The sequence below is a fragment of the Populus alba genome, chromosome 18, assembly GCF_005239225.2.
Source record: "Populus alba chromosome 18, ASM523922v2, whole genome shotgun sequence".
Taxonomy (NCBI): Eukaryota; Viridiplantae; Streptophyta; class Magnoliopsida; order Malpighiales; family Salicaceae; genus Populus; species Populus alba.
This window is the reverse complement of record NC_133301.1, coordinates 2,765,110-2,773,945: the sequence shown is the minus strand read 5'-3', so window position 1 is coordinate 2,773,945 and position 8,836 is coordinate 2,765,110. Positions and strand designations below refer to the sequence as shown.

Below are 8,836 nucleotides of genomic sequence, written 5' to 3'. Positions count from 1 at the left end.
TGATATGCTAATATTAAAAATAAATTTTAAAAATAAAAAAAATTATTTTAATATATTTATAAATAAAAAATACTTTTAAAAATATATATTATTATATTCTCAAACATCTTTAAAACATGCTAAATGTCGATGACTACCTAACATAGCATGCAATAAACCAACATGACATATCATTAGGGACATAAAATAATTTGTCAAGAATTTTGTCCATGCTTTTGGTGGAAAATTATTCCTTTGGTCCCCCATAAGTTTGTCTTCTTGTGGAGGAGTTCCATATTCATTGGAATAAAAGATGAAGCATGCCATTCTTGAACAGATCCATCTTTTTCTTCGAGAATAGACTCGTAGACAGGATGCTTGGAGATTAACGATTGATTATCTGCTTTTTTATGTGCTTTTAGCACCTTCAATTTTTTGGTTTAATGATTAGGTGGGGGATGATTTTTTTATATCACCATGAATTGATATTTTCTGGGCAGCTTCTGTGTATCGAGACAAATCTAGTTAATTTCCTAATCGACATTTAATAATTCAATTAAAAATTACTCTCTTGACAAGGTAGGAAGCATACTCGCTCAACAAGCCAAATCTCAAGGTTGGTGGCGGCCATGGTGGGGATAATTTGTCATGCGAAGATGACAGCAGATGTTTTAACTTCAAAATGCCAGGAGAAAAGTGACAAGGGTAAAGTTTTAGCAAGGTGATAGATAATGAAGCTACAAACCCTTTCAGCTGAAGGGCCCACTGCTGCTCTATGACGTTGATGTTCTTGTTCTTCGCGAGCAGAAAATGAAACCTTGGTGAGAGTCTCTCTAGCTCAAAGCCCTCAAATAAACGTTTTTCACTCAGAAAGAGATTTAAATTGAAAATGCTTTTGTGGAGGTTCCTGCATAGTGCATGAGAAACAGATTATGATTTCAAATTTCTTCATGCATGCGAATGGCAAGTATGAAACTCAAGATATCTGCTGCTTTTGACCCAGTAGAGCCGTTAAATCACCCCAAAAATGGTTGGCCAAAAACATTTGAAACAGATCCTGATAGTAATACATGTTTAATGACATTAATACAAACTTATTCTGCTAGTGATTTAAATAAAAAATAAAAAAATTGGGGGCACAGCATCCAGCCTTACAAATGAGAACAATAATATAACATGGCCTACAAAGGAATATCAAGAAGAAAAGAATTGTAGAAGTTCGTATTTTCCCGTAAACTATACTAATCATGCTTTCCTTTTGATATAAGAGATCAGCACTGTAAGAGTTATTGCATGATGCGCAGGTGCTTAAATGGTTCGACCACAGATGAGGCAGTAGTGGCATTTTAAGCAGAAGTCCAGTCCCGAAGTCTCTCATTCTTTGCACATTCTTCTTAGAAACCAAAAACCTCTACTGATGTAAAATGGGCGAAGTAGGACTGAGTTTGTTCTACCACAATAAATAAAACAGTTAAAAAAAAGAAGGGTCCGCTCAATGATTCCATTTTCTTGTCTTCCTTGCGAAATTGAAATGAAATTAGTTCTTGCTGATAAGAATGAAAACAGAACACAACTATTTCTTGCTGTTAAAAATGACAAGATAACATATATCATAATTAACAGTGCTGTCTAGTAGGCATAACTAGTAGTTAACATTTTACCAGAATGAAGTCCCGAGAGTGAGAATTCTGAGTTGTATTTAGTAGCTATTCTCAAAACTAGAACCCGGACCCTTGTGGTTGCAAATCCAAGCCTTCCACCACTGAACCATTCAACAGCCACCGTTTGTTCCTTAAAAATAACCTAATGCATTTCTGCATCACAAATAAATAACTTCTCTTTTGCCAAAAAAAAATCCAGAGGTTGAGGTGCCACAGCATATTCATGCATAGCCAAAGTTGAAAACAAAATGATGTACAACATTGAGATAAAGTTGAAAGGATAGTTAAGTATAACATTAATCAGCCTTCATGTAAAAGTTTTAAAGGTGGTTTTTGCTCAGACAATTAGGCAAGAATGAAATATCAGAAAGACAGAAAACTATTTGTGAAATTTGTTCTTCCAGAGTATGTGATTTTTTTATTTTTTATTTCTATAACCATTATCACTAGCATAGGTTAATGACTGCAGCGCTTACCTGAAAAGCCTTAAAAGGGAATAACAGCGCCTTTTCCCTGCCATAGCTGCAGCACACCTCTTCTTAAGAGGATCAGAAACCTTCTGCTCCTCCTGAAGCCCAACTTCGACCTTTTGTAGCTTCTGCTAGATGGATGTAGTGGTAATTACCCCCATCAAATAATTAAAATGATTATCATGAAAAAGAGGGAGCAGCAGTTTGAAGACAATATGAAAATACATCCAAAAACTTGAAGCAGGCCAAAACTGCCTCCGCCAAACTGCTAGTGTTTGGTAATATCAATAAACTGCTTTGAGGATTGTTCTCTCTTGAACAACGAATAGAACAGGCAGGCATATCAAAATACACCAATTTTTTTACAGTTCTTAGCCTTCTGTTCTGACTATGTCACTCATCCAGACCCTTCGATCCTCACAGGAAAGTAGTGAACTCTCAATTAACTTTACCAGAGTTCATCTATAAGAAAAGCTTTGAATTACCAGTTGGCTTCCCTTCACATTTCCTTCCATGGAATCAATCAGTCTTGTGCAACCATCAGTATTTGTAATGGCATCCTGAAACTGTAAATTTAACGTGCAAAGCAAGTTAACATCATTAAAATTGATGGATCATGGCCAGATGTGTGCATTTGAAGATATCTATTATATGTATTCTCTCGCTAATCACAAGTTTACAACTTGGAAAATAATCTAATGTGGGCTTTTGTTAATTGAACACCGGAAGTGAGGTAAAAGCATTTTAATGGAACTTATAAGCACCAGTCTATGTTACACAGCACATTAATAACATGATCATAAAATTGAAGAGTATCAAATTACAACTGACTTTCGCTAAATCTCATAGGAATACCAATAATAATGCAGCCAAGCCCTAACAATTTATGTGAAGGAAATGCTCGTGTGATACATGATTAAAATAAAAAACTCCATTGCATTTCAGCATCATCTTATGAGTACTATATATAGATTAAACCAGACAAGAAAAGTTCAAAAAAAAAAAAAAAAACAGAAGGAAAATGAATCAACATACTGGATAAGTTCTGGTGGTGCTGGCACTTCACCAAGCTTCCGCCTTACCAACATCACTGCCCTCAATCAAGTTGCTAATTCCTAAGACAAAACACCACTTCATCATTTCTAAAGAATTTAACTTTTAAATGCAAAGAGCAAATCAATTCAACTTCCCAAACAGAATAAACAAACTAAACAGTAACACAAAGAGCAACTTACTTAAAAGTATTTTATACCTTGTTTGCCGCATTCAGTTTTTCCAATGACTCTCAATAAACAATCTAGATCCTTCGATAAACTCTCACTTTCCATACCAGCAGCTATTTTCTCCTCCAATTCACAAACTTCAGTTTCCAAGTCAGTTCGTTTCACATCATAATCAGATTGCAAAACAGATTCTTGCAATTCTAAATCCTATAAAAACAAAACAAAAACACAATAAGGAAAGAACCTTTCTCAACATTCACCATTATCACCTTAAGAGACAAAATGGGATCAGTTTACTTCTAGCGTTTCATTACCTTTAATGACCACAGAAGAGGGACTATTTTCCGCACCCCAGTATTAGTACCATCACCTTCATTGCAGATTCTTTCTCTAAATTGTTCAAGACATCAGCTTTTGTTTGATTCTAACAAGAACCCACCAAATTTAACAGCTCAAAATTGAAAACCCACAACAGGGAAAAAAAAAGTCCAGTTAGATGAATATATGTTTGATAAATAAATTGCTAACCAGATTTTCCAAAGTGGTAGTCGGTGTTTCTACTGAAGCTCTTGCATTTTGTAACTCCTCTTCAAATCCCGTGACTTTATCAGTATCGTCAGCCTGTTATTGCTGCATTAGTACGAGAAAATCACCTTTTCTTTTCAAGGTTTGTTTTGGTTACGAGAAGATCAAAGAGGGTACCGCCAAGTGCCAAGTGCCAACCATGCCAATGTCAGATGATTATGGATAATTGAGAGTTGCAGGTCCTGGATTAATCGTACATTTTGGTCCTTGTATTCTTTCTATTTTCTTAATATACTCTCCTTCCTCCTTTTTTATTTAGTCCATCCATTCTAGCTCTCCTCGATAAATTTTTCCTTATGTGATCCCTCTATTCAACTACAAACCAAATTTTCATATAAAAAAATAGATATTATTGTTATTAAATCCGATACAGCTTGGTAGATTAAACCGTCAATTCAAAACTTAGTTTAAAGTAGATTATATATTGACTTATATATTCAAATAGGGATCAAATAAAATATGTCTGATTAATCCAGGTTAAATTCGGTTTTATATTTTTAAAAAAACTCAAGATAATATTATTTTAATCTATAAAAAAAATTAAAGTATTATTGTTTTAACCCGTAACCTAAATTTTAAATAGAGTTACGTGTGAAGCTGATTTTTATAATTACGGTAAACACATCTTTAATAAAACTGATGAAGATATTTTCTTGAGTCAAGGGTCCGCTACTCCAGTTAAGTAACACGGAGTAGAGGACAAAATTGATTAAATATAAAACGTTCAGGGACCAACTGTACGATTAATCCTTGGCTGTTGGTTGGAGACCAGGGGTCGATAAACAGTCGCTTTAACTCTTAATTATCTTCTACGTAGGCCCAACTATTACCGGACATTTGAAAGCCCACATCTAATCAGGATAAGGCCTGAGGTAAAAGCCAGGTCTAATTATTTTATGGATTCCTGTGTTCACCCCAAGAGGTCCACTCATAAAATTAATTTTCAAGGACACCTCCCTCCCTCCCTTCCCATTGGTAGTATAGCAAACACAATTGAAATGTATTTTTTTAAAATTTTAAAATTTAATTTTTTTATATAGTTTTAATGTGTTGATATCAAAAATATTTTTTAAAAAATATATTATTTTAATATATTTTTAAATAAAAATACTTTAAAATCATAACTGCTATTATATTATTAGACAATTGTAGAAGAGTTGTTGACTGCATTGCAAGTAAAGTGTTTTCAAAGAGGTTTATATTATTTCTTTCTTTCTTTCTTCAATAGCAAGGAGTTTCCTCATCTAGCTTGCATTTCAATCCAGATTAGTTTCTTTTCTACACGATCTAATCAATCTGATACATTTAACAAAATTTAATAAATTCTCCAAGATATTAACTCTAAAGTTTAAACATAGCAAGTTAAGAGGCTATGAAATAGATCGTAAGGTAAATGTTTGTTTTTGTGGTGGGTATCGTGAAAAAAAAATTTAAAAAAATTTTTATTTTAAATTTTTTATATATTTTTTTGAATTGTTTTGATGTATTAATATTAAAAAATTATTTTAATATTAATTAATTTTATGTGTAGTACTTTTCCGGACACCATTTTTTTTTCCTTCAATTACAAGGGAAAGCTTGTGGAAAAAAGAATTTTTTTTGATATACTGAAGTTCATCGATCAGTGATTACTTTGACCACGCATGCATTAAAATAACAATGGAAAAAATTACAAAAACATGGATAATAATCAGAGTTAACTAACACTGAAACTTGCTAGGCAAGTTGATAATGAGTCTCTGCTATAACATGCATATCATGATTTTAATGCTTAGCTTATACGAAGCATATGAATTACACATCTCTAAGATTATTTGTGTAACTACTTGTAGTTATTATTATTGTTGTCGATAGTAGCATGAAATAGAGTTATGTAATTAGATTTTACTTGGGTTATTGACTTGAGCTACATTATTGGTTAGATTAATTTTTTTTTTCAATATATAGAATAAACATATGGATATCACAAATATTTTTCTAGTAAACTAAAAGAAAATTTTAACTGTATGAAGATTAACTTGATATAATCCGATGGACTTGATGGGTCCAAATAAAACTCGGATAACCGGTAAGAATATAGTTTGATTTATAAAAATTCAAGGCAACATCTTTTTTTTTAAATAATATTGAAATGGCAACTTATTGGATCAATCTAGGCCAACTCGAATTAACCTGCCAAATCCATGATGCGAATCATGAAATAATGATAACCTTATATAAAGTAAATCAAAATAAATTATGAAGCTCAATTCTCAATTAACTCAATGTTTAAGAATGGAATTGAAAAAAATTAATTTCAAAAATAAAAAAATAATTTGACCAGAGTTAATCAACCAAACTCATTATCAGGGTCATGAGATCGAGATAATTTTATAAAAAAAAAATAAATAAAATTACCTTAGTCAACTTGGATTAGTCTACCAAACTTGCGACCAAGGTTATACGATTGTGATAACCTCATAAAAAGCAAGTCAAAACAAATTATGAAGCTCAGTTTTCAATAAATTTATTACTAAAGGTTGAAAATAATAAAAAAAATAACAATCTAAAAACAAGATAATAAAATGATCTGAGTCTACTTAAGTTAAATCGTAAAACACATGACACGAGTCATAAAACTAAGATAACCTTATAAAAAGCAAACCAAAATAAATCTTGAAGTTTAATTCATAATCAACCCAATATTGAATGATGAAATAGAAAAAAAATCCAATTAAAAAAAGACAAAAAAATCTTGAGTCAACTTGGTTAGCCTACCAAACACGCGACTTGAGTTATAAGACTGAGATAACCTCATAAAAAATAAACCAAAATAAATTATTAAGTTTAATTTTCAATCAACCCAATATTCAAGAATAGAATTGAAAAAAAAAATATCAATTAAAAAAAAAAAAACTCGAGTCAACTAAGTCAGCTCGTTAAACCTATAACATAGGTTATAAAGCCGAGATAACCATGTATAAAACAAATCACAATAAATTATAAAGCTTAATCTCCAATAAAATAAATATTTAAGTATGAAATTAGAAGAAAAAAATATAGATTTAGAGAGAAAAAATTATTACATTTAGAGGAAAAAAAATATTAGATTTAGAAAAAATACACTATTGATATAAATAGTTTTTGTAAGTTGATATACAGTAAAAACACCATTTCTTTTAGTTTATACTATAATATAAAAATATTATTTCAGTTTTGTTAAAAAAAGAATTCTTTAGTTTTTACCTAACCCAAAATTATATTTTACTTAAAATAAAGTTATTTTAGTTTTTCTTAGAAGAAAATATTTGGTTCTTACATTATGAAATTTGGATCAAGTTTGGCAATATCAACCCTACAAGTCAACTCATCATATCAATCTGATTTAACTAAATCAATATCAAATCCTGTTTATAATAATACTCACCTCAGATTAAGTTTTAAATTAGGTCAATCACAAACTAAATTTAAGAACTATTATCATCATTATGAGTATGATTTTCATTTATGTACTTATCTTCCATGTGCTTTCATGAGTTTCACACCTCACTATGCCAGGCAATGAAGCACATCATCAGCTCTTTTTAAAAGCCAGATTAATGACAGAAAGCGTAACATGTCATCGTCACCAAGAAAATTTTCTCCCCTTTGAAGGGTTAACTGCATGTACGTCATCATGTTATTATGGTGATTTGATTAATTAGGTCCCTTTGCAATTATTTTGATGAATTAAGTCCTTCTACTGCATATACATTCCGTTCATAACCATAGCCCTCCTTTCTTAATGGGAAAATCTTTAATTTTATTCTCACAAGAATCCACCAGACACCAGGTGTTGTCTTGAGTACTAACATAAGCTTAAGTTGATGAACAAGAGTTGGTCCAAAGGTCGACAAACACTAATTGGCGAAGCATGGAGGAGGAGCAGGAGGAGGGGAGGTGGTAATAGAAAATGGCAAGAGATGATTCCTTTATCATCGGAGATGGAGTTTCAAATGGAAAAGGTGAAGTGTTAAGGAGTTGAAGTTGATTAATGAAAATATGGTGCGTGATGATAGTCATGATAATTTTAATTATAATAATGTAATGGAGGGTTTTCAAACATCTTGATGGATTTTGTTTTTGATTTTTTACTGAATTTAAATGGTTGTTAACTTGTTCTTGAGTACATGATTAAGTTTTTAATTAAAATTATATTCTTATGGAGAATTTATTTTAATCATGATTGATGTTAGGTGGTCGAAGATCACGGTTCTTGATTTTTTTTTTTAAAGAAAAAAATTATACACATAATTAATTTGTTGTAATTTTAGTAAAAAGAGAGATTCATTCAATTAATTAATAGAGCAAAACACAACCAACGGAGGTTCTAGATGGAGGGCTTGATTGCAAACAAAATACATCTTAGAAGGACTCAATTCATCAGATTAGTACTACAAGGACTCGGTTAATCAAATGATTATTGTACAGGGACGACACGTTTAATCAACCCCACCTTTGAAAGGAAAATTCCATCAACCTTGCCTATAGTCGAAATCATCAAAGACTAGCTAGAAGACGAAGGCAAGGCATTAACTAGGTCATTACCAAAATCTTTATTGCCAATAAGTCAAGAGAAACAACCGCCATTATTGTTTCTGCTTTTTAAATTATTTGATGTTGTTTTAGTTATCTTTTGATGGTTTTTATACACACATGTCAAATACATGGTGCAGAAAAATAAAATTAAAACGGCCAAGATTTTAATTGTTTTACTCAAGCTAAAATTATAAATATCATTAAAGAAGGGGTTGAAAAAAAATTCCTTACAGGCCCGGAGTCCCTGTCAACCCTTCGTCTCCGCGCCCCTGATCAAATATATAAATATAAATATATTATTTTAAAATATTTTCAATTAAAAACTAATATATGTCACACAATAAAACACGCTATGCTAGTC

At 31.4% G+C, this 8,836-nt stretch overlaps 1 pseudogene; it reads right to left on the bottom strand.

Annotated features, from left to right (window-relative positions):
• Positions 1–1,037: 1,037 nt before the first annotated feature.
• LOC118051084 (uncharacterized) lies at positions 1,038–3,969 on the bottom strand (annotated as a pseudogene).
• Positions 3,970–8,836: the final 4,867 nt, after the last annotated feature.